The 28,000-nt window shown below is 39.0% G+C and overlaps 1 long non-coding RNA gene across 1 annotated transcript in view; it reads right to left on the reverse strand.

The window, feature by feature from the left end:
• The window catches only part of LOC123616384 (uncharacterized), an 866,081-nt gene that overhangs the window by 591,057 nt on the left and 247,024 nt on the right, over nt 1–28,000 (reverse strand). Inside the window, exon 4 of the long non-coding RNA XR_006724361.2 lies at nt 15,877–15,943. This is a non-coding gene — a long non-coding RNA (uncharacterized LOC123616384). The remainder of the gene's footprint in view (nt 1–15,876; nt 15,944–28,000) is intronic.

Raw genomic sequence — 28,000 nt, forward strand, 5'->3', positions numbered from 1 at the left:
TAGCCTGGAAGAATGTGCTGCTTTTCTTCTGAGAAGCTGGTAATTAATATGAAAGAAGAAAACCAAATATGAAGCCAAGTAGTTAAATACAACTTGATTATGTCAAGTAGTCTTTGATTATGTAAAAAAATCCAATAAAGTCTTTGAAAATGGAGTTGTATATTGTTTAGCCACAAAAGGATGTTTTGCAGACGTATGGAAATAGCCAAAGTCTTTACACAGAAATTGCCAGAGGACAGAGGAGCAAAATTCAGTTGGGATCATGATGTTTGATGAGGACTTCAAGAACCTCAAGGAGTAGCTTAATAGAAACACGGAATGAAATACAGAGAAACTCAAGAAAAATGTCAGAAACTGGAAAAAAAAAATGGAAAGAGCTTAGATGGACCCTAATAGCCAGCTACTGCTGCAATAACCCTAAATCAGTCAGCAAATACATATCGAAGGTCTACCCCAAACCAACCCTCCACTAGATTTAAAAACATACAGCAGTGTGCATGCTGTAGTGCGGCAGAAAAGAAATTTAAAAATGAGATTTAGAGATAAGAATAGGGCGCAGTGGAAACATTTAGAATGGGCCTCTAATTCAGATATGTAGTGATGACTTCCTGAAGGAAGTGGCATCTATCCAAATTTCAAAGAGAATTAGGAGGTGGAGAAGGAAGGTGAAAAGATGTTTCAGGCGTAAAGAGAATTTGGTTCAAACAGAGGGAGGCAGGAGAATACAGACACCTGAAGACATTCAACATGTAGCATCTGCCATCAGGACTCCACAACTTTCTAAATGTGTGAAAATAGGTGAGTTGTTTCACTTTTCTCCATCTCCATTTTTTATCCTTAAAGGACTTACAGTGAAGTTAAATTGAGGGTTCTAGAACATGCCTAGCATAGAGTCTAGGGCAAAGTATGCCACATAATAAGTGTTCCCTATAATTGCATTCCATCTGCTCCTATACAGCAAAGACAGTAAGATACACCATTATTTTATGCAACACAGAAGAGAAAAACACTACAATTAATATTGAGCTATAACCAATTTTAAGATGCATCCTAATTTTTAAAAAACTCAAATGTGAAGGGGAAAAAACAATGTGTAGCTTAGAATGCCTGAAATACAGTTAGTTCATTCCCCTGACTCCACTCAGTAAATTGGAAAAAAAAAAAAAAAAAAAAAGAATCCAAGATAAGGTGACTATCAATGGTCAAAATGGATGTGAAAATTTAAACAAAGCATGTCAGGAAGACATAGTTGGTATTGTAGTTGGCTCTTCATATCAATGCATTTGCTTATTTCTTCTTAAGAGTCTATGTCACTTTGGGTATTCATCAAAAAACACAAAAACACTAATTCCGAAAGATACATGCACCTCTATGTTCACTGCAGTATTATTTACAATAGCCAAGATATGGAAGAAATCTAAGTGTCCATGGATGGATGAGTGGATAAAGAAGATGTGATATATATACATAAAGGAATTCTACTCAGCCATAAAAAGGAATGAAATCCTGCAATCCGTAAGAAAATGAATAGACCGTGAAAGTACTATGCTAAATGAAATAAGTTAGATGGAGAAAGGCAAATACCGCATGATTTCACTCACATGTGGAATATAATAAAACAAACAAATAAAAAAATAAAACAAATACAAACTCACAGATACAGAGAACAGATTAGTGGTTACCAGAAGGGAAGGGGGTTGCAGAGTGGGTGAAATGGGTAAAGGGGTCAACTGTATGGTGATAAATGATAACTAGGCTTGTAGTAGTGATCCCTTTCGAGTCCACACAGATGTCAAATTACAATGCTGTACACCTGAAAGTTATATAATTTTCAAAAATGAAAATTAAAATCAGCTGTACATACTATACTACCCCCCCACCCCGTATATTTTCAGCCTGGTCACATAATCCCCTAGTTCTTATGTCAAATACCTTATTAAAAATACCTATTTTCTATATGCAATATTTAATTGTGTGTAACAAATTTTAATAAAGTAAGATTCTGACCCTTCACTTTTCAAAACATTCTGAACGCCATTACCAAGAGGAAGTTAATAGTTCTGGTCAGTAGATACTAACTGAAAACATGTTAAATGGTTGCAAGTCTAATTTTTTTTTTTTAAGTCAGTATCAATTAATCAATCAACAAGTAATTATTGAATCTTTGTTGCTGTAATACATCCAATAAAATGTTAGCAGCTGCATCCCTTCCTGCAGCCATCCCAGTGGATACTTGGCTATCTCTCACACAGGTAGTGGTCAGTTGGTCAGTATTTTGAGTTCCATGGACCAAAGAGAAGGAACTCTAGCCTGAAAAATACAGTAAAAGTTATCCACTCAATTCATCTCTATTTGCACAATTAAATGTCATGCTTTTAATTTTTCAGAATTGCGGGACTACTGCTTACCAGTTTTTTAGGTATACTCAGGTACCAGCCCACACTCCTCTCACGTGAGCATTTCCAAGCAACCTCAACCCTGTCTAGCTACAGGCTCAGAGGCCTTTTGGGAGAAGGCACTGCCAAAGTTACTTTAATGGAAATGTTATTTTTCAGAGTAAATGAGAAACACAAAAGGGAAAAAAGGATTTTTAAAAGATTTCTTTAACTCCAATGAAAACAACAATTGGTGATATTCTCTTAGTTGTAAGTAAGGACTGTCAACTGGGAACACTAAGCTACTTCTCAGAAATAAGTTAATTGCTAGAGGAGCAAACTGTAAGAAAGGTGAACGGCAAACCTGATGACTGAATCAGATTCTAGAACTCCCTACCCAAGATAACAGCCACCAAACTACAGAGGCTACAGTGCACGTGAACTGTGGCCAGTTCAAATTAACATGTGTCATCAGTGTAAATCACACAGTGAATTTCAAAAACTTGGTACAAAAAAAAAGTATTTTTATACTGATTTCAGTATAAAATTTTTATAATGCTTGCATGTCGAAATAAAAAATATTTTCAATGCATTGGGTTAAATGAAATATATTACTAAAATTAATTGCACATGTTCTTCTTTTTCACTTGTTTTAATGTAGCTACTGGTCAATCTTAAATTACATAGAGGCTCACTTTTGTAGCTCACATATTTCTACTGGAGAGGGCTCTTGTAGAGGCAGCCTCCTGCAGAAGGTACAGACAAGCTCCTGGGGGGTCTCCAGAGCAATGGTGGGAGGGAGCTACAGAGCCGTTTATTTAGTTCATGTGATCTCACTCCCTAACCATTCTAAGTGAAGCAACGTATTGAATGGATTTGCAACACGTTTTTGTTGGGGGGCAGTAATTGCCCAGGAATTTAATATGGATATAACAATGTATTAAAAAAAAAAAAAAAAAAAGACCTGCAACACGTTTTTGTTGGGGGAAGTAACTGCCCAGGAATTTAACGTGGATATAACAATGCATTAAAAAAAAAAAAGCCCTCAAGAGACCTTTCAGTGCACTGCAAACAGAAACCACCTCCAACTTTTCTTCTTCCTACAATATACAGTCATCCTACAAACTTAAGAGTTTTTGGTTTCTCCTCTACTTTTTTATTGGTCCTCTGAAGCATTATCTCCAGTGCTGACAAAGTCCTGAGTTTGGATTCCTCTCAATGATGTAAGAAACATTCAGTTTAAAACACATTAGGTAGTTTCTGTCAACTTGAAACAAAGTTGTCTACATTTTAAGTGACAAGTTTAGAGGAGTCGCTGGTATTTGTCCAGGTGCCACTGCGACTGACTGAGTGCCTTGTGCCTGGAGGAACCCGCCTCCCCTCAAGACTCTTCATCATCGGATCCCACAAGATTGTCAAGAGCTACACGGCAGGTGACTTCCTAATGTTCACAATACCTAGTCTGACATAGAAAGAAGAAAACACCCAAGTGGCAAGATTGAGAGTTCCAAGTCACAACCAGGATTTGCTCCTTGCACTCTTCCCAGGACTCTTGTTTCCATGTGGCCACGTGTGAGCTAGACTGTGCAGTAGACCTGGGACCTGAATGAACATCCGAATCATCTGAGGACCTTTCAAAATATTCCAGTCCCCAAGGCCCTGCCCTAAGGGATCTCAGTTTATAAACTTTTCCTGCCTATGGGGCCCAAACTTGGATAATTTTTAAATCTTCTCAAGAAATGCTTACATGCAACCAGGGTTGAGGACCACAGTTAGAACAATAGTCCTCAGACTGAAGCCTGCATCAGAATTACCTGGGGGGCTTGTTAAAACACACTTTGCTAAGCTGACACTGGGATGTGGCCCCGGGATCTGCTTTGTCACCATGCCCAGGAGACGCTGATGCTTGTGGCCCATGGCCCACATTTTGAGGACAACTCAGCTACAGGAATGCATAGCCCTTCTCTCCTCTTTCATTTAGTCCTTCCTCTGTGACAAGGAGTGGTTGATCTCACCAGTGAGTTTGAGAGAAGAAACAGTGTGCTCAGCCTGTGCTCTCCCTATTTCCCCCACATGGAGCTGAGAGAGAGACGAGGCAACAGGGTGGGCTCTGCCTGCATGTGCAGGAGGGTACCCTCCAGCTCTGTGTTTTGTTTCGTTGAGGCAAACTTCAGTCTAAGGGAAGTATTGGACCACAGAGCTAAAGTCACTTCCTAACACGATTAGAATTCTTTAAATATATAACCTATTTAAAAATTTTGGTCTCCATTCCTCTGTCCCTGGGTCCTCTCTCTCAATATATTCTGAACTCCAGAAGGGAAAAAAATGATTATATATTAGCCTCTTAAAATGCCAACATAATTCTCCCCTTTTTGCAATGGTTTCTCTTCTTAGCCCTTGGAAAGCACTGTAAACAATTTCACTGACTAGTAAGCAGGGCTGTAAAAACTGAGGAGAAACATGGCTTGTGTTCGATGGGACCCTCTTAGAAGGAGGAAGAAGACAAGCAGACATGACACACCCACGATATCAGTTACTAAAATGTGTGGCTGAGCGCAGTGCTGCTCCGCTCTAGGAGTTTCACCTTATTTAGCCCCTGTTTTCTAAGACCACCATAAGGAAAAGTTGAGCAAGAGAGAGACACCCTGGGTTCTCACAGATAAGAAGCACAAATGAAATGGTTACTGAGAAATAATAATAATAATGGTAACAATAATACTGTGTCTTTTCAACCCTCTGCTGTGTGCCAGACACTGCCCTAACCACCTGCCGCACAGTGCTTCCAGCTAAATAGCTCTCTGCACAGGCAGGTATGACTAGGTAAGGAAATGGAGGCACAGCAGGGGCAACATCGGACCAGCGTAACACTGGAGCTATCTTCGCCCTTTGGTCTGTCTGGGTGGGAAGCTGATGCTCTTTGCACTATGCTGGGTGCTTGCAGTTGTAGCCAACACCTTTTTAAGGGCTGTGAAAGATGCAAAGAAATAAAATATATAACATCAGTTCCCTAAGCTCAAAAAGCATGTAGCCTAGTCGAGGAGTTAAAGGTATATGCACGAAAAATTAAATAACAACACAAAATCTAAGGATTAATGTAACGTGAACTGGACTCCAATCTAGAAAATGTTTCAAAAACAGTCAAGTGACTGGGAGAAATCCAAATGCATAAAGCCCAAGTGATACAGAATATGGTTGGTCCCTAATGATCTGTTCTGTTTCCACGAGAAACTGTATCTACAGAGTCTCTGAGAGACTAAGATCCATTATGCAAAGTGCATTCCACTTCTCCCCTAGTCTCCCAGTGACTGACTCAGACAAGAGAAGACAATTCCTTTCTTCAAGCAGCCTTATTAATGTGTTTCATCTCTTCTGGCCTCTCTCCAGGTTTCATATCTTGTTCAAATTGTAAGGTACAATCAAGTAAACTCCACTTCCACACTGTCCAAAAGAGAAAAAAACACTCTTTATGCCAACTAGTTGTTATGATTCTGCTTATTTCCCTCTAAATGAATAAAAATACGGTGTTTTGACCGATAACAATGAAAAAGTATTAGGGAATTTACCATTATATCCTAGGGAAGGAAAAAAACTGAGTATGGTATTCACATAGCGCTAATATTCAGACAAAATTAAAGCATCTCAAAGAAGGAGAGTTGTATGGACTTGCTAGAATCAAATGAAACGTGAAGAAAACAGAACTGAGGGAGAATCATAAAGCAGAATCACCAATAAAGGCCATCTTGCAATTCAGTGAAAAGAAGCGGTGGAGCATAGAAAAAGGGAGAAATGGATTATGGGGAATCCAAGAATTTGGCCAACTATGAACTGTGTGATCTCAGTAATTCATTTTACATCTCAGGCCCTCTGTTTCCTGGTAAAATTGAGAAAACAAACCAGATTGGGGTTTCTGAAAATTTGTTCAGGGGGACCATGAGCACAAATGGGAAAATGCATTTTTATTTTCTCTAATCTAACTAAAATTTATAGCACTTCCTCCAAATATGTGGTCAACCACAATAGTGTTAGCAATACTTGTGATTTTTGTTCCAATATAAATTACAGATATTTTCATGTTATGGTACAGTTTTTACAGGTACCTCAAAATATTTATGATCACCAGCTCTTCAAATTTATAGTAATCATCATACTCACAGCTATTTCTTATTATCTAATGCATTAGTAAAGAGGCATCTATTATTACTATATCACAATGTTTTTTAAAATGTTTTGATAAACATATTGAAAATAATTCACTTCTTTTATAATCATACACGTTAGCTTACGCTTTTTAAAATGTTTTCCTGAAACAGAGCTCTGCCAGACTGTCAACAGGGTCCCTTGGGTTTGACAGTGTCTAAGGGTCATTCCCAATAACGCTGTAGAATTCTAAAATCCTCCAGCTCAGAACCAGGGATGCCTCACTGGCTGGAACACGTACCAAAGACAAGCAATAGCAGGAGACTGAAGTATTTGCCATACAGGGAGCTGAGGTGACAACTTCAAAATATAATGACACTGAAATTCATTAAGGACAACTTCAGGTCATGTGGTGTGACTAGAAGTGTCAAGAGAGAACAGAATAAGTTGTAGCAACTCAGCTCATCAGTAAGAAATACTTAGCCAGTAAATGTGCCAGGCAGCCAGACTGATGCAGACTACGGAATAGCCCACCGTCTCAAAAAGGTACAAGTGTGTGGCAATCCCGACACTTGTTAATGGTCATTTCCTTATGTGGGCTGTTCATTGTTAGCAAGTAACAAGTGAAAAGACAAAGGGGATGCTGTGGTCACACGAAGTACACTCAGATGGAAGCTCATGTATGTGCATTGATGAGAACTAGAAGAAACTGCATGCTCTGTTATGTTAAGGTCATGACCTGGTTAGGTGCCTAAGGGTAAAATTACAGCAATGTGCTTACTTACTGGTAAGGCCCTACTGGAGTGGGGCATGTTGAGGTGGGAAGCCCCATGAAAAAGACGGCAGGACCCCCAGGCAAGGCCACTGCCCTCCTGCCAGCACCATTCAGTTCCCTGGCCCTGCAATATTATCTCACTTTTTAAACTCTAAAATGGCTTACTTCTAGGAAAGTGGAACTTATCGCTAAGAGTCTATTGGTTCCCTGAGCTAACCTGATTGGTTCATTTGTAGTGCTTCATTTGCATGGAGCTCACTCCTGATTGGTCCATTTTGGTCACTCCTGATTGGTCCACTTCTACAAAGCTTGTTCCTAATTAGTCACCTTTGTTATACCTTATTTGCATATGATGTTACAAAATGTTGCAAAGTCTAGACTGGTAGCCAATAAAAGCCTGTGTAAACCTACAGACGGGGTCCAGAGCTTGGAGTGTTAACTCCTCTGGGCCTGCTGACATAATAAATCTGAGTTCTCCAACCGTCCGAGTGCTGTTTAGTCTCTTGCCCGGATCCAGGTTGCTGTCACAACTGAGCTGTAACACTGAGCTGTAACACACTTTTCTGTAACAATGTGAACTACAATGCAAATCGACCCTGGCTGCTTCTAGCAGTGAAAAAGAAAAGGCTCTCCTATAAAGAGAAATATGAATAAGCTAAGGGAGCTCTTAGCATTGAAACTTAAAAGTGAAAGAGGATGAGTAGGTGGTGTCTCTTAAACTTTAATGTGCAAAAGAAACACCAGAGTATTAGCTTAAAGTACAGATTCTATGGACTCCCACTAGAGATTCTGAATCACAAGATCTGAAGTGGGATCCTCCAAATTCATGTTTAATAAGCACCTTATATTTATTATGATGCAGATCACCCTTTGAGAAAAACCAACTGAGCCTCCTAGTTGAGGAATTTTGAGTCAAAGAAGTAAAGAGCCAAATCAAAACACCATCTATGTGAACCCAGATCTACTCTAGCCTAGGTACATGGGCAGGACACTGTACATGGGTAAAAGACCAGAAGTGGGTTAAGAATAGGGTGATGAAGAGGCCAAGGAGAAGGCCTTTGCCTTTAGAACCCAGTGGAAGATCAAGGGATAAGAGAATGGTGAGACCAGAGGTGACTGGCTACTGGGACCACCAAAAAAAAAATATTCCCTCCAGCCAGCACCTATTAAAAATGGTGTCTTCTTGGAGAGTAGCTGGCTAAAGTCTTCTGACAGGGAAAAGTTCAGACAGACAGACAGAAGCAGCTTAAAGGTAAACAGCTGGACTCGAAGCAGAAGTGAAAGCCCTACATCCTGTGTGTTTACATCATCCATGCAGCAGCATCTGCAAACATGGATTTAGAGAGCTCTTTGGTCTCTGGATGATCTGGCATCTCCCTGTATCTCTGTGAACTCACAGGGACACAGTTTCAACTATTTTGCAACTCCTGTTGGAATGGTACTCTGGGCCAATGGCCTGAGTGCCCAACAAAGAACACAACTGAAGGATGGCTCGCTGGACCTCCAGAGGATTGCAGGAAGTGGTGTCTCAGTGTGGTCACAAATTCAGGTCAACCAAGTACCCCTCTGAGTCCATGAATAATCTTCTCTCCATGTGTCACCAGTAAGACAGCAGATCTTCCTGGCCGTTATCCAAGCCCTTTACCAAACCACCACTCTTGTTCAGAGCACAGAGAGAAGCCTTTCAACCATAGGTGAGAGAACTGCAGAAGAGGATCCTTGGAACAAATATGGCGACAAACTGGTCCATTGCATGGCTTCTTCAGAATGAGACTTATACTTGAAACTTAGAGAAAAGAGAATATAATGGCCCTTCATGTGAATTAGATCTTAGGAAAGTGGTGATTGGATAATGCTAATGAGGGCAGAAGGTGACAGGAGTATTCACTGAGCACCTAAGTGCCAAGCTCCTAGGTAAGTGTTTTATGGGCAACATTGAGTCTGTGGCACTAACCAACAATTTGGCAAATAGGATTGTACAGACTCACAGAATCACATCGTCAGAGCTGGAAAAGTTGTTAAAGAACATCCCATCCAAGTCCCTCATTTTGCACATGAGAAAACTGAGGCCAAGAGAGGAGAAGGAACAGAACAGACACTAGATATCCTTTTTTGCTTCCCTTATCTAACCTCTTTCCTATGCCCCATGAAGCTTCCCACATAAACAATGAGATATGTATATTCCTTAAGGAATTAGGTTTATTAAAGGTCAGAACGTATGTAGAGGACATAAACCTCAGTCTGTAAACCAATGTGGAAAAGACCTATTTTTTTATTTGAAAACTGTTTTTTGAGCTTCTAATTCCATTGGAATTGGGAAAAACCAGCATCAGTCAATTTGCTTCCCTCTCTTTTCTGCAAGTTATATCTAAGTTTCAGGGAACCACAGTACAGGGGAAGCAGATGGTCCTAGATATCACCTATCTAGTCCAGCATCAGAAAAGATGTTTGTCATCATGTTGGAAAACTCCACCCCCACCCATATATGCTTGTCACCACTGGTCACACATTTCTGTCCGTATTTCTCCTGGTTGTGGATCTCTCGACAACCTCTGCACTGTAGACGGAGACACAGTATCTGATCTTACATTTCTGTGCCACCAATATCATGGGAAACTTCATGATTCTGTTTATGACATTGTCTGCCCAGATTCACAGTACAGCCATCTCCTCTCCATCACCTCTTCATTGCTCTCTCCATGTGAAGTTCCTCTCTCCTATTAGATTTCACAAAGCTTTCTTAGGATTTGCAGACAACCCAGAACTATGCTTGGGATAAAGAAAGTAAGCCTTCTATCTCTACAGCTACCATTCTAACAGCAGCCCACTCTACCCCACCCAGAGGAAATTTTGGTCTTTGGGACAAAGAGAAGAAATCCAGTCTTCAGGACAAAAGAGAAAAAAATCCCTTCCTTCTCTCTGCTTTCTAGAGTCCTCACTGATTCCCTAACATCATAGGTATTTAGAAATAAAACTAAAGGAGATCAATTTCCTTGCATTTTTCACTCTGTCATATCCTGCAACTGAGGCAAGGCGTGTGGTCTACAGGCTCAGATTCAGCAGGGATGAGAAGAAAAATGGATGGAAATAAATGAAGTTCATTTCTGCTGAGGTTTATCACTAATGATTAAAGTCAATGGAAAATGAGGAGGGAGTAAGAGAGACCCATAGGAGGGGTGTCTGGAATTCATCAAGCTATGAAAAATAGCACTTTCTTTTTTTGTAGCCATATTGAAAAACCTGATGCAGAGTAAGATTTTAAACAAATACAAACAGCTTATCTTTAATATCATACCAGTGCCTTTATTTCTCCTACTTATTTGCTGAACTTTTATGACCCTTTTCTCATTTCTATTGTTCCTTACCTGCAGGCCCAGATACTCTTACTGACTCAAGCTTCAGGAGGCCAGAGGTGAAGCACTGGGTACTGATCCATCCATTCAGCAACCTACTTATATCAAATCCTCTTATAACAAAATGTAATATCACTTAACTCCTACTCAGCTCAATCTACAAGAGAGTTACATTTTCAGCAATGAGAGAATACTATGAACAAACTTCTGGATCCTAGAGTTTGTTCAAAAAGTATTATAATAAATTGTACTGAATTGAAATTCTCCTTTTGTTGTCATAAAAACATTAATGACCTGCTAGTCTTGGGGGTGTTTAATATATCTTTGTTGATAAGTTTATTCATAAAGGGGAGAATTGGAGTTTTTCTGATACTTTCTAGAATTTTGCAAACTATCCGAAAATATGATCTTCATCTTTGCCTGGACACTAAAGCAGGTTTTACAGAGGCAAATTGAAAGCATGCTTAAAAGACTCATCCAGTGCCTATGTGTAACAAACAGCCTTCCAGAATGTCAGTTGGAAGACTGAGCCAGCTACCCTATTAATTTGAAAGGAACAACAAATTTTCAACTAACTCCACATTCATCTTGACAAATCCTTTGGGCATATTTTTAAAGGTGAAACAAGTTTCCAGGCAAGGGTTTTCGTGGTGCTAATCATGACCTAAAAAACCTAATTGTACAGTCCTCAGAGAGCCAGAAATCATATTGTTGTATAACCACCATCAGACATACTTTAAAGTGTATTGTTTATACTGCTCATAGAAGTAATACATATTTCCTCATAGCAAATGTTTAATGATAAAAAATAATCTATATTCCCATTTCTTAGGCATATAATTTAAAAAAATTGAATTTATATCCTGTGTGTATGGATAGGTACACAAACATTGCTATGTACACACATACACACACAGGCAATGTTTTACATGGATTAATTACAGTGAAGGTGTAATTTTACTGAGCCTTCCATTCCTTTGCCTCCTGTTTTGAATGAAAACTTAGATGAGACAACGGGAAGATAATTCCACATGAGGTTACCATGGTACTTAGGGTACCACTTAAAATTGATTTTGGTTTTAAATGGGAAGAGGGTCTTTCAAAGACAGACACTAATGGCTCTTAAAAAAATACTGGTTTGGGGATTAGTTAGCTAGTGTGTTTATCAAAAAATGATTAAAAACAAAACAAAACAAAACAAAACCACAACAACAACTGCAACCACAAAATCCAGAATACTCTCTCTCATTTATTTATGTTTGTGAGGAAGGGGTAGTATCTTTTTCACTGGTAAGTTCTTCTCCAGGCAGAAGAGATAAGAAACAAGAACTATGATTACTGACTATTCGTCAAAGATAAAACTTTCTCCAGCAGGAAAACAGCGCCTCAGGCTGTAATAATAATTGTATTTCTGACAGCTAACATTTATTGAGCATATACTATGTATATCCAGCATTTTTCTACCCAAAGCATGTTTTGGGGCCATTTTGCAGCAACTGACTTCTGTGATTTGTTGATCTAATTTATTCATTAATTTGCTTGAAAACATTGAATTGTTCCAGATCTGGTTTTTGTCTTTTTAGTGAAAAAGTATTTTATAGCCTACTTTAATCTGTTTTTTTTTTTTAACATTTTTTATTGATTTATAATCATTTTACAATGTTGTGTCAAATTCCAGTGTTCAGCACAGTTTTTCAGTTATTCATGGACATATACACACTCATTGTCACATTTTTTTCTCTGTGAGTTATCATAACATTTTGTGTATATTTCCCTATGCTATACAGTGTAATCTTGTTTATCTATTCTACAATTTTGAAATCCCAGTCTATCCCTTCCCACCCTCCACACCCCTGGTAACCACAAGTCTGTATTCTCTGTCTGTGAGTCTATTTCTGTCCTGTATTTACGCTTTGTTTTTGTTTGTTTGTTTGTTTTTGTTTTTGTTTTTTAGATTCCACATATGAGCGATCTCATATGGTATTTTTCTTTCTCTTTCTGGCTTACTTCACTTAGAATGACATTCTCCAGGAGCATCCATGTTGCTGCAAATGGCATTATGTTGTCATTTTTTTTTAATTGAGCCCATGACCTATTGGATGATCCTAAAGCAATCTAGTCTTTATTATAATTTTTCTTATATAAGCTGGTAATATCAAGTTTATTTTTACCTCAGGATTCAAATTGTTTTCAATGAGCAATTTAGGGCACCATTAGAGTGAAACAAGAATTTAGCTTAGAATGAGTAGATAATAACTGATCTCTAGAATGCTTCCAAACAGCTATTAACTTTTTAGTACAATGCTAAAAGCTTTGCCAAACTAATAACAAGTAACTGCATTTATGTAAATATTCTAGGGGCTGACCTGTTCACAACTCTTGAGTATGCAAAACTATCATCTTATTTAAACCTCTAAAGCTTTGCAAAAATATCATCTTATTGTCCAAATACTATAGATCTATACTTACAAAGTACAGACAAGAGGAAACCAAATGAATCTGATAGACTTTATAATGGGGGTTATGACCGTCAAATTTTATATTAATTAAAATGAGAGCCATCAAATCCAAACAGATCTGCAATTATGTTGCTCTTTGCAACAAAGTTTAATAAAGATCAAAAAATTGTTAGTCAAGGAATCATACAATTTGAGAACAAAAATTATCCTTAACCTATAGATGAAGCCCCAGAGGACCAAAGAGATGAAGTGCTTTGTTGAAAGTCACACAATGGGTGTTGTTCCATTGACTTTTGACTCTTAGCACATTGCCATCTGATATTCACCAGAAAGTCATTTGAAGGAGATGTTTTGAACTTCTTTGGAGCGATCACTGCTCTCTAATACTCACCCTTATTGAAAATGCCTTTATTTGGAGAATCTACATTAACTTTCATGGAAATGAAACTGGGGGTCTTCAAAGTTAGTATTCCACACAGGAATTAGCTACATCCTGTGCTCGCCTTGCACAAGTAAGTCCTCTACAAGTAAACAAGAGAGTCGGGGGAGAAATGTATTAAGAAAGAACAAGAGTTACTCTCAAGAAAAAAATGAGAGGATCCGTCGCTCTTGGCTAAAGGAAAATGGATTTTATTAGTAACTGTATTCACAGTATGAGGAATAGTATAAAGAGAAAAGGGCTTCGTTTGCTGACGGATAATGGCCCTTCACTAATCCATATGGTCCCGGTTCTAACTGGTTGTGTACCACATAATCAATGTGCAGTATCACTAGCCACCTCACTTTTTAAAACTTAGAAGGAAAGTGGAAGTCATGACTTAAGCCCTCATCACTTTTCTCTTCATTTTTCTTGTCTTTGATAATGAAAAACTGCACAACTTAAAAAAAAAAATGTCCAAAGCGAGTCTCTGAAATCACTGAGTATTTTTCAGCCATCTGGTTTCATCTTCTCAGTAGAGAACACATGAGTGATATGGATGCAACTCATATATAATGCCCTCTTTTCTCCTGTTAGGTAAACATTCCCAAAAGGGAAACAACATTAAAAATTGAACCCAGGAAAGATGCATCGTTATGAATTATGATTTAGTGGCAAAGTCACTGCGGGAGAAAGAGAACCTGTCTATCTTACCCTGATGGTACTTGCGATAAAATACAGGAGGATGTGGCACCGTTCTCCTTGACAAATTGAGCACTAGAAAAGCCATGAATGTGAAATTATCTAGCACATGATAAATCTGCTATAATAAATAAAAATCCAATAGTCAGAAGTAGTAGGAACTGTGTGAACCAAACTTTGCTTCCAACTCTGTCTCTCTAACTGGGAGGGTGTGTGCTGGTGAGAGCATACGGGCTCTAATTACAAAGCTAAAGTATGCTCGTGTGACAAATTTGGTGGGTGTGTGGAGGTGGGTCACCTCAAGGCATATATGTTACCTAGAATTATTCACTGTTCATATTTGAGTATTCTTTCTACAAATTTGTGGTCACACTGTGCATATTGATAAAGTCTCCTCCCTGTGCACACTTTCAATGCCATTAAATATTCTTCTAAATAGTAATTTTATAGCTGTTTAGAGAGGTATCAAATTACTTAACAAATGTCTTATGCTTAATCCTTTAGATTATTTCCAGTTTTTCTCCATTATAAATAGCACTGCCTTATAAATGAGCATCCTTATACAAATGTCTTTTTTTTTTTTCACTCTGTGGCCAATGGCACTCTCCTACTTTTTTTAATTAATAAACTTTATTTTTTTAGGGCACTTTTGTATTCATAGCACAATCGAGTGGAAGGTACGGAGAGTTCCCACTTATCCCTGTCCCCACACATGCACAGCATCCCCCATTGTCAACATTCCATACTGCAGTGTTCTATTTGTTAACAACCAATCCATGAACCTACACTGACCCACCATTGTCACCAGAGTCCACAGTTTTACATTAATTTCACTCTTTGAGTATCTTTTTTATATCTAATATATCTTCCTTAAGATAACTTCCTGGAAACACAACATTGTAAACCAACCATACTTCAATTTAAAATAAAAAAAGATAAATTCCTTGAAGTGGAATATGTGATGCAAAGATACGAACACAAGACAAAATTTTACGAGTATATTTTTGGGTGTCAGTTTCTCACTAAGTTCTTCTAATGTGGTATAGTAATTTGCAGCCAGACAGACATGGGTTCAAACCCCAGCTCTGGACGTCTAGCATGCTGACCGTTTGTGCAGCTTGACCTCTAAACTTCCATTCCTTTATACAAAAAATGGGGATAACAGCCACCTCAGATGACTATTGTGAGAACTAAACGAAATCACATGTATAACCTGCTTAGCACAGCTCCTGGTGTCAATAGCTATGTTGCTAATAATTTGCTTGAGGTCAAGGCTGTAAATCTAAGGGAGTTAAAGTTCTGAAAGTCAAGGTTCTCTTGACAATTTAATATGATATACCACATGCAGAGCATCTACTTCCTCTCTGAACACCTACTTTGATCTCAGCGATCATCGATCAAGATCCAGGCTCTCTAATTAGGTGCCCACATGACCAGCCTACTTGTATAACCCACAGTATGCTCAATGGGATGAGCCCATCCCAGTTCATCCTTACCTCCTCATCCTGGCCAGGATTTGCTGTGGGTAGTACCCTTCCTCCCTCCACTGACTTCAAGCTCAGCCATGTGACCTGCTTTGGCCAATGACACACGAGCAGATTTAAGGTATGCTATGCCCACCCAGAGGCTCCAGATAAGCTCCTGAGGTTTGACTCACCTTCCTGTGCTCCTTCCTGCACCGTGAAAAAAGCATGCCTCTGTGCCGCTGCTATTTCACCTGGGCCCTGGAAATGAAAGGCACATGGATCAGATCTAAACTCCACTGAAGCCAACCCACACACCAACCTGGGAGAAATTAATCTTTGCTTGTTGTAAGCCACAAGATCTGGGGGCCTGGGCTGGCTAATACCCATGGCTGTTAATTTCTACCAACAGAGGCAGGCTTGACCGCAGAACAGAGACATCAAGAGAGAGGAAGGTGCCTCTTGAGGGGGCATATTTGTTCTGAGACATTTACTAAAAGCAGAGCCACCACAATGACCCAGCCTTCCTTTCCCCATAATAAAGGCAAGGAACCACAGAGTGTTAGCAAAGAGAATATGGTTGAGAAACTAGAGCCAAGGTCCCTAGGTAGACAGGCTGGTAATGGAAGTCTGCCTTGTCTCACTTTGGTTATTTCTCTCCAGGGGTGATTTACAAGGTGATAAAGAACTTCAAGCTGCAACAGGTACTTAGGCTGTTAAAAACCAGCTTTTTATGATCCCTTGTTCTTTATAGTACATGTTGTTTCATTAATCAAATGCTTATTCTATTAGAAGTCCCAAACCTTTAAGATGGTGGGACATTTCATTTTTATTGCCCTGAAGTGACATTAAAATCCACATGCTCCCCAGCAGGTGAATGGTTAGTGTGTAGACTCTTTGTATCCTCTGTCCTCTCTGATCCTATCTATTTTGTATTAATATTTTAGACTTAAAAAAGAATTTTTTTTTTTTTTGCTTATTTCATGTCAATACTGGAATAGACGCTGAGAAAATTAGCTAAAACCCTTTTTGTTCCATAGCCATGTATTTGAAGTCTGGAACCAGTCGCTGATGTCATAATCAAGCACATGGGTTTGCATGGTGTACCTCATCTCTTTTGGCCTAAGCTTCAGCTGGCTCTGTGTTATCATCAACTGGTAAAATTAGAGGCTCTCATCCAGTCAGCCTGGAGCAAAGTCATTCTCTCCCTTGTCAAAGGGAGAGATTCTTATCCTGGAATCTCTTGTTGTGCATTTTCATAACTGAAGTGATTAATTTGTTAGCTTCTAGTTTTCCTCTTTAGATACTGTTCTGAATAATACATAATTATTTATAACTTGTAATTGTTACGTAACAGCGACCTCAAATCATTCCTTAGAGATGGAATATGTATTAGATAGGCAGATAGAAAGATAAATTGATAGACATCGATCAACTATTATGAATAACATTTTCACTAAATTATAATGCATAAATATTTCAGAGCCTTTACAAGATGTTTCCAGACAGATGCAACCCCTGTCTTATTATTGCCCCAACTGTAAAAGCAGTTCCATCTCCAGTGAAAGGGAACCCACTCCTGATCAAGGTGTTGGCAGGACCATGTTCCCTCTGAAGGCACTTAGTATTTTCAATGTGTCTTCACTGGTTTCTTCCTCTGTACCTTCAAACAGGCACAGATCTCCCATGTTAGGGAAAAAAATGTATATTTGGCAATCTTTCTTCCTTATGTTTGCCCTTTCCTTTTACAACAAAACTTTTAACTTTTGCAAATCTGAGTTTACCCCACACTGCTGAAAGTGGATTCTCAAACTTGACAGGGCAGCCATGAGCCCCAGGTCTAGTGCTTCCTTATGTCCCCTTCCTTTGACCTCTCTGTAAAATTTGACTCTAATTACTCCTTCATTCTTAAGACTTTCGCTCTAATAACTATTTCTCATCCTACTTGTAAGGCCACTCTTCTCCGTCTCCTTCACTGGCTCTTTCTCTTCTCTTCACCATCTAACCACGGCCTGGTGTCACAATCTTTAGCCATCTCTCCACTCCTCTCTCCCTTTGAGCACTCACTGGTTTTCATGTTAAATATGGGGATAATCTTAAAACATTTGTCTCTGACACAGACCTCATGTCTATGTCTCATTGTCTGCAGTAAATTTCCTCTGAGATGGACAAGTATATCTGTTTCACCTACAACTCCTATTCCTCCGATACAAACTGTGTGCCTCTTATCAGACCGATCCAAGCATCTTCCTTTCTATTCCAACTGCCCAGATCTTAATCCAGCCCCCCCATGGCCGCAACTGTGGATTATACTTGCTTCCCCTTAGGTGACCTGAGCCCAATCTCTGCCTCCTCTGTTCTACCATGAAGACCACAGGTTCCAAACCAAATGTGGCACCTGAGGTGCTTTTTTTTCTTTTTTTCACCTGGTCTCTACACATAAATATTCTAATCAAGTAGGTCTTAAGTGGGACTCCAATTTTTATTAAGTGGGACTCCAATTTTTATATTTAAGAAAGGTTCATCTAAAATATGTGTAGTTTAGTATATAGGAATCATATCATAATAAAGCTTTTTGAAAAATTAAGTAAGTAAGTAAGTAAATAAATAAATAAATAAAAATAAATAAATAAATAAATAAATAATTTTTTTAAAACCCCACAATGAGTTGTATTAGGTTCCTAGGGCTCCTGTAATGAAGTATCACAAACTGTGTGACTCAGAACAACAGAATTGTATCATTTCACAGCTCTTGAGGCTGGAAGTCTGCTGGCAGGGTCACTAGGGAGAGACCTGTTCCAGACCTCCCTCCAAGCTTCCAGTAGCCTCAGGCACTCCTTGGCTTGTAGATGATCATCTTCTCCCTTTGTCTTCACATCCTCTTTCCTCTGTGTGTCTATATCTTTGGGTCCAAATTTCCTTTTTGTATAAGGACATCAGTCACACTGAATTAAGGCCCACTCTAATGGCCTCATTTTAACTTGATTACTTCTGTGAAGAACCTATTTCCAAATATGGTCACACACATTCTGAGGTACGGGAGGTTAGGACTTCAGCGTATCTTTTGTGGGGGGACACAGCACAATGCACAACACAAGTCATCCTTATCACACCATAAATTTGTAAACCATTAATATAGACCAAGGGTCAGCAAATTACAGTCATCCCTCAGTACCCACAGAGGATTGGATCCAGGACCCCCGACAGACACCAAAATTGTGGATGCTCAAGTTTTGTGTATAAAATGTCATAGTATTTGCACATATTCTATGGTACATCCTCCCATAGACTTGAAATCATCTCTAGATTATATATAACACCTAGTACCATGCAAATGCTATAGAAATAGTTGCTGGTATGCAGAAAATTCAAGTTTTGCTTTTTGGAATTTTCTGGAAATTTTTTCAAATATTTTTAATTCTCAGTTGGTTGAATCCAAGGGTACAGAATCTGCAGATACAGAGGGCCGACTGTATATCCCACAGGTCAAATGTCCTGCCTGTTTTTGGACATAAGGTTCTACGGGGACACAGCCACATGCATTGGATTGTGTTTTATGGCTTTCATGCTACAACAGCAGTATTATAGTATTTGTATGGCCCACAGAGCCAAACATAGTTACAGAATAAGTTTTCAGGCCCCTTCCTGACACCACTGCTTTCCAAAGCGAGGGCGTGAAACACTGGTGGAAGTGGAGATGATTTTATGTGGCACCCACATATGAAACCAAATAGTATCTAATCATACAGTGTGGCATGTGTTCCCTTTTTAATTTTCTTTCTATTGTTATGGTTACATGAAGGAGGAGATTTGTTTGGTTACAGATCTTTATTTCCTTTTGAATATTTGTTTATCTTTATCACCAGGAGAGAACAGACGTCAGGCTTAGAAACTTGGGCAGAAAACACTATCTACTTGGAATCCAACACTTTTTCTTGGGTTTATTTTTTTATGTTTCAATTAATAGCAAGTGGTGTTTGTTTTTCATGTTTAGTAGTGGTGTGATTTCCTTTTAAAACAGACCGTTTAAATAGAAAAGTCATCTAAGGAAAAAGATGAAGCAATATGTAGTAAAGGTGGTACTCAAATGTAGAAAAACATGTCCCAAAGGTGTACTAAAGGCTGCAGTTTTAGAAACACTGCTACCGTCTAATGCAGCAGCAGCATGTAGCACCCCTTGCCTGATGTTTCCCAGCTCCTAACTCCTTCAGTGGGTTCCCACTTCACCCTAGCATTCAAGGTCATGTGCAACCTGTTCCCACTCGATGTCTACAATATTAGCCAACCACGGTCCTGCACTAGACAGAAACCACCCAGGAGCCAGACCCTCTGGTCTCTCCACTGATTACATCTTTGCCTTTTCAGCTCTGAGTCAACTCACACACTTCTCCCAGAATTTAATACTGTTTTCCCTTCTCTTGTTTTCTGCTCTTCGTCATCTTGCCTAATCCACATTCTATCCGTTTTTCACGACCAAGCTCAAGCCCTTCTCAGTGGGTGACAATGGAACCAACGGTGTGACTTCCTCTCAGACCCCTAACTGCCCTCCACTGTCTGTTCTATACAAACTAGCTTTTGATTCATTCACTAAATATTTTAAGAGCACCTGCTGTGTATGAACCTTAGCCCAGATGCTAGGAAACATGACAGGTGTGAACCCTGCCCTCATTAGGCTTATAGTCCTTGGAGGAGGAGGGACAAACAAAGCACCATGGTGATTAAAATCTGGGTCTCAGCAAAGGGACTGTGTGCGAGAGCATATAGCAGGGAGGTCCTCAAGGAAGTGAGAGCTGAGGGTGAGCACAGTCAGCCTGGCACATGAGCAGAGTGAGGGCAAGAGGAAGAGGGTTGAGGTAGAGCAGGTGAGAAGGGCTGGGGGGAGAAGGGAAGAAGACCTGAAAGCAGATTTCAAGGACAAGAGATGAGAGAGTGCATGGCAGGTTTGAGGAGCTATAGGAAGGACATGGCAAAGCGGGTGAGAGATTACAGCAAGTGATGGTACTGAAGAGCATGAAACAATTTACTCAAGGCTATGTACTCACTGGGTGTTGAACTCTAATGGAGTTTACAGAAACCCACCAATGGGTTTCAGCCAGGCAGTGATGTGGTCATATTTTATTGAGAAAATGCACTCTAGCCTCAGTACATAGAAAGGACTGAAGAGAGACAGGAGGAAGACCATCCAGGAGTTTGCTGTATCAAATAAAGGATGATGGCAGCTGGGAGAGGCAGTGGCATTGGAAATGGAGGGGAGGGATTTGAGAGCTACTTAGGAGAAAGAGCCCTCTGGACTTAGGTGGGATGTGTGGAGTGAAAGACAGGGAAATACCCAAAGTCCTTGGTCTCTGGCTGGGATAACCTGGTGGGTAATGATGTCATTTACTGTGACAGGAAACACAAAAGGAGGAACAAAACCTGGGTGGGAGAGTTGGAGGGAAGTTTGGGGAGGGAGTGGGAAGTTGTGAAAAGCAGTGTGCCATTTATAGTTCAAGTAGCTGTGAGACCTCCACGTGAGGATGGTGTCCTGGGTGCAATCGGACTTGGCATCTAAGGCTTTGGAAAGATACAGACATGGGAATTATCCAAATCACAGAGCTTTGAAGCCTGGGTTACTTTTGTGACCTCGAAAAAAAAGCGGTGGATAGACACCTTGATTTTGCATTATAATTTGAGGGGAATCACAGGTCCCTGAAGTCTATCCATGGACCCTAGGTTAGTAAGTGCTGTGATGGATGATGGTAGAAGCTGCAGGACTGGATGAGACAATCCCGGAAGAGAATAAAGTAGATCTTTTAAGGCTCAGCCCTAGGGACCCCAGTACTTAGGATGCACTTCCAGTAGAGGGAAGAGAAAAAGCAGATTGAAAAAGATAGCCTAAGAAATGAGAAAAAAAGACTTTAAAAAAAAAAAAAAAAGGGCAGCATCCAAGAGGAGGAAATGTGTTCTTTAATCAGTATCATTCTGCCCATTTTCTGTGTAACACATCTGCAGCTTCTTTAAAGGCAAAGGTCTACTTCTTTTGTATCCCTGGTATCTAACAATTGAGTCTCATATGGCAAACAATTGACACACAGTATCTTGAACTAAGTTTGCAAATAATGAGGAATTAGCAGGCTGACCTTGCTGTAACTTCAAAATAGTAAAGCAACTAATCAACTAACCTATGGAATAAACACTCAGTGGAAACTATGGGACAATTTATCTAAAGTAGCCTAGAACATAATCTGTCCTAAATACACATTTGTGAAGTTTGCAAGTGAAGCTACTCATGGATTAATTTGAACTGCATCTATTTTAACAACGAATGATACTGACTATGCCGAATGCTAAACCTGCAGTCCAACAGTCACTGGGCTAGGCATCAGGAGAACTGGGTTCCAGGCCCAGATGTACCACTCAGTAACTGGATTACTGTGGGCAGATCTCTGCACTTGCCTGAGTCTAAGGTTCAAATTCTGACATTTGGTATCGTTCACTGTATGCCTTTAATGCTGAACATCACAGCTTCCGCAGATGCTCGGGCAGATGAATGCTGATAGCAAATGACCTAGAAATGCTATTTGATCCCTTACACATTGCAGAACAAAGGCTATTGTTACCAAACTTTGCAAAACTGCCAACATGTTATTAGGTATACAAAAGATCGATTCTTTCTTGTCTGAGTAGTATTTCTTCTGATTATTTTGGTCAGTGAGTATCTTCTAAACGTGGGTAAGATTAATTGCCAAATGGTTCTAATCTATTATGTAACACCATTCTACTACTAATGCAAAGGGGGAAATGAGTGAATTCGTCACTGATCTGAACCTAGCATAAATAATAATTAATTTTCCTTATAAAAAGCTAAGTTCACTGAATATACTGAAAGAATAAGAAGGAAAATAAAACATGACCTTAACAACAAACAGATGGCATTCTCCTTTTGGTGATTATGTACACTTTTGAAGTTTTAGAGAAACTGCACGACACTCATGCTTTCAATTATTTTTCCAGCTAACAGAGGCAGACACCAAACGTATTTTTTTCTTTATAACTGATTGCTCTTCCAGTCCAGTTCATGTGCCTGAGCTGGAAATTCACCTCCGTGAAAGAAAGAGAAATAAACTTCAGCAACCTCTTGACTTGGCACCCCCAGAATTATTTGACTAAATTTAAATCATCATTTGGCTAGGTCTCTGCTCCCACTTTCTTTTCTTCAGGGAAAAATAGGGAAAGGGAACTCAAAGAGACTGGATCCAATTAAACCAACTTTGTCTTTTCTTTCTCCATTGGAAAAATTTACTACACTGGCAAATATTAAGTACACATGGACTTTTCTTTTGTCTTTATCTTCTTGGCTGCATCTTTCCTGTCTGAATCAAGGGAACACCCACCGACAAGTGACAGGACATGTTTATTATCCTTGCCCAAAGCATTCTAAATTGTGCATATTATCTGCTGAGGCTTTCTGAAAGTGGAGAAAAAGAAAATAATGATACTATAATTTGAAATATGTTAAAAATTAAAAAAGATTAGTAAGAAAAATGGCAATTAAATTCATTTGTTCATTCATTCAAAAAACATTTATGAAGAGCATCCTATGTCCCAGCACTTCTCTAGGGGCAGAACTCACATCTCAATACCTTAGCCTCGTATATCAGCTTATTACCTTCTGCACTGATGCTGTTTCAGGGTGTACGACTTGACTGATAGTGTTTTCATGAAATTAGATTCTTCTGGGGTTTTTTGAAAGGTACATTTTATTTTTTATTAAAGTGTAGATGATTTACAGTATTATATTAATTTCAGGTGTACAACATAGTGATTCAATGTGTTTATAGACTGTACTCCATTTATAGTTATTATAAAATATTGGCTGTATTCCCTATGCTGTACAATATACCCTTGTATCGTATTTATTTTATGTATAGTAGTTTGTACTTAAAGATTAGTACTGAAGGTAGTTTGACCTTCAAGATTCTTCTGAAGGTGACTGAAAATGCCATTGGGAAATCTCAGTTAAGCAACACATGACAAATACATGTTAAGACTTCTGTTTAGTTTGCCCTTTAATTATTGAGGTCTGAGACACACAGGTTACTCTGAGTACCTGGCCTGGCAGTCTCTGCAAAGCAGTCCCTTGTCCCTCACCTCCATACACTCCATCACCCTACACAGCTCCTGGCACAGGAGCTTTTCAATACATGAAATGTTAACACTTAATAGTCTGTATTACAACTCCACAGCTCTCAGTTTACTTAGAGTAGTTTAAAGTAGTGAAGTTTCAACTTTTTTCAAGCAATGTCCTATCAAGAAAGCACACTTGTATGGCTGTGCTAAGGGCTTCCTACAGAGGTTCTCGCCTTGAGTGTGTGTGTGTGTGTGTGTGTGTGTGTGTGTGTGTGTGTGTTGGGGGGTAGAGGTCATTTGTGGCACAGAAATCCCCCAGAGGGGGCTTCTCAAAGTGCACATGCTCAGACGCAGTCTCAGTCTTCCTTAATCAGATCTCGGGGGATGGATGCTCGGGGAGGACTGAATCATGGGGATTATTTTTTTTAAAGCTTTCCTGTTACTTCACCTTCCTGGCTCTCTCCTTTCCCCTGCTCCGCCCCTTCCATCCCTCTGTGTAATCCACTGACTATTCTAAGGTATGTAACCCTTACAAGGCTTGGATTTTAAAATGTGTGAAAAAAGCTAGGATGCAATCCAGGATTAAGAGGCAAGCACTAGAGGGAGGAGGCTTCATTCAGTCTTTGTATTTGAGACTCCCTTTTCATTAGGCAAAAAGTCACTACAGGAACAATGGGAAGCTGGACTATGATCTCCCCTTTGATTTTCAAATTGATGGTTTAATAGAGTGCTTCCTGCACGGATGTAGAGAACAGTCTCCTGATTCATTAGCAATAATGGAATAAGCAGCCATTAATTAGAGAGAAGGAGATTAGTTTAAACAAAAGGATTAAATTTAGATTCGCTTATTAGCCTTTCCATTGTTAGTACTATGGAACCCTGTTGTGGGGGAATAAGGACAAGAGAATTGGTGATTGTACAGAATATGAATCAATTAACAAATATATGCCTATTCTGTGCCAGTATTGCTCTGTATAAAATATAAAGATAAGATATGACAGAACAGAACACACACATAGAGATAGAAAGATGAGAGAGTCAGAGACAGAGACTGAGAGAGGCTCAGATTATACATTTTTCTCCCTTATTATAGAATTTTGTTTTTTTCTTAAAACTGAGCTGTAACCCTTCCCCTGAAACAGTTTATCTAAAGTCATTTATTTCCTGCTCTAAAATCAGTAAAGTTTCTGTGGAAAGCTTGTAAAGTATTAGATTGGACCCAATTAATATTATTTGCATACAGCATAGCAGAATGGTTCTCAATCTTATTAGACAAAGGCCCCCTTTAAAAAATATACTACTGCATTTATTGCCCTGAAATGAAATCCTTTGATAATATAATCTACCTGACACGTAATTTATTAAAAATCTTCAAATTTGTTGTCTTTTAAATATATTAAAGATTGAAAAAGTCAAGCATTGGCAGTATGGTAGTAAACAGGTATTTTCCAAGGTTAAAAAAATTAATATAATGCCATAATAGTAATACAGAAACAAAACAAAAGCAAGTAAAGAATAGAAAGACCATTTCAGGGATAAATAAAATATATTTCATTTTCTTGACCTTTCATTTTTCATATATAATGGGTAATTTTTAGATTATCTCACCGTAAAATGGTGAATAGATTATCCCTTTTAAAAGAAACACTTTCACATTATCGGAACTAGAGACTCAGATGATCACAATTTTTGCACCAGTGATCCCTAACCTTTGCTGGGACAGACTCCTAGGATTATCTGAAGACTTTTTCCCATGAAAAATGTACAAATGCACAAGAGTACTTGCACACAAACATTTCTTACGTTCTATGAACCCAGAAGTCGTCTGTGGCCCCCATTAAGAGCCCTCTGGTATCGCAGTGATGAAAAGTTCGGCATCGTTTTCAGAGCAAATATTCTGCACTCACCATCTACCTCTACATACCAGGTGTCTTATCATTAAATTCCATACTTATTCAAGCAGTTAAGTTTATCCATCCAGGTTTAGTTTACGTTTTCATAATGTCTCTACACAAGCAGAACGTTAAAGAGTCACCTATTGTCCACATTTTTTAAAAGCCATTATGAAAACATGACAATTACATGAGCACACCAAGACAGAGCAAATTCTTCTCCTCCTGGCTCTCTTCATGCAAAGTTTGAGTAGAAACAGATTTCTTTCTGTACATCCTCTCCTCAAGTGTGAAAATTTTAGATAGAGATATGTGAGTCACTCCAAACTGCCACTGCGTCCCATCCCTGAGTAGTTTTCCAGAGGGAAGAGAGCGCTGATCATCCACCTTTGCCTTCAGTCTCCTTATTACCAGTCACTTATTTTGTTATCCTTCATCTTTAATTCTACTTCATTTCACTTCATTGCATTTGATTATATGTTTATCTTTAGTGCTTATACAGGACTTAGCATGTACTAGGAACTGTTTCAAGCATTTCACCAATACTAACTCACCTGATTCCTTCTAACAACTTGATCAGATCATTGTAATGACTACATTTATTTTACAGATGAAGCTACGGAGGCACAGAGAGGTTATAAACCACTTACCCAGGGTCACATGGGTAGCTACTGCGAGAGCTGAGATAGGAGCCCATTTAGTCTGGCTCCAGAGCCAGTCATTAAAATTAGTTATCTTTCCTGTGTGTGTGTGTGTGTGTGTGTGTGTGTGTGTGTGTGTGTGTGTGTGTGTGTTTTAATGTACTGCTTATGTGGCCCTCATTATCTTGACCAGGAAGTGAATTCCACATGTTAGTTGTTAAATACAAGAAATGTCAGACTGCTTGATACATTCATTTTATCTTGGATCTAAACATGAAATCATCTTCCTGCCAAACAGGATTTAAAATGCCAACCCAATCACCACAGAATAGAATATGCTCATGGGGACCATAAAATGCAGATACCAAGGAGAATACAGACCTAAGCCTTGAAGTAAGAGATATGGGAAACTAGCAGCAAAAACTCAGATAGTATGACATTTACAAAGCATATGAGAGAAAAGCTCCTATGGAAATAAGCTGATTAAAAAGACTTAAGACTTTAAAAGACTGTTTTGAATATGTGCACAAGCAAAAGACTTCCAGTGAAACTTGACTGATTGGCTACAGCACTGTAAAGACATAAAAAGATATTGATATACTACCATAGTTCTTTCTTGAAAAGAACTTAGAAAGCACGTTCAGGAGTGTGAGGTCTTCTTGCGGTGCTAGGTAAATAGATTTATTAGATCGTGAGTGCTGAGACACCTGTACTTGGAAGTCAGTATTGGATTCAAGCAAGCCTGGAAAGTAAGGAAGAAGAGATCATACAAGAATTTATTTTCCCAGCAATCGTTCACATTTGCCCCTTCCTCCTCTTTCAATACCCATGCAACAATTTTCATAAAGTCACCTCAAGATCAAAAGTAAATGGAAATTGAATTTTCAGATTTATTTTTTAAATGGCAGTTTACTGGTTACCAATCTCCTAAACAACCTTCCTCTCTCCACCCCCCATTAAAGAAATCATAAAAATCCACAAGGAGAGAAAATACAACCATACATAACCTATCCCTTTGACATAAGTAAGAAACCAATCATTCAATCTTTAAATTACCTATAATCCCACCCAATGTCATAGTTCTTCATGAAAAAAGAATCAAGTAAGGTGATGCACTTAGACAAAGCACAGACAGTGTCACCCTCAGAAGGAGAGAGTCCAATATCAAGTGCCAAAACACAGCTACTTCACAGCACTAGCAACAGGGAAGGAGCCTATAAACTTGTAGGACCAAAGGTGGCAGTCTAGCATTGCATCCAGGGGAATAATCAGCTACAAAGAGAAGAGGTAGCACCCTTTGGAAATGAGACAGTGAAGGAAAGATGAAAATAAAGGAAAATTAAGGACCCTACAGAAACAAAGCAGAAAGAAGAAACACCAGCCCTTCCCTATTCCTCTAGAATTGTCCATTAAAACTGCATAGAAAAGGGCAGAACTGACGGAAAATAGAGTATTGAACTATAAATGCTATAGACAAAATAACATTGTTGATTCTTTCAGAAGTAGTTGGTTTAGATAGTCTTTAATGAGACAAGAGGTAATCGTGGTGGACCCTGAAGTTCGTAAGTCAAGGATAATTCGATCCACACAGGAATTAACGTTCTGTTATGGAGAACGACACAGGGTAAGAAGTAAAGAAATGATCCCTGCCGCCATGTGAGGAATAGATTGAACGA

The sequence above is a fragment of the Camelus bactrianus genome, chromosome 26 (genome assembly GCF_048773025.1).
Source record: "Camelus bactrianus isolate YW-2024 breed Bactrian camel chromosome 26, ASM4877302v1, whole genome shotgun sequence".
Taxonomy (NCBI): Eukaryota; Metazoa; Chordata; class Mammalia; order Artiodactyla; family Camelidae; genus Camelus; species Camelus bactrianus.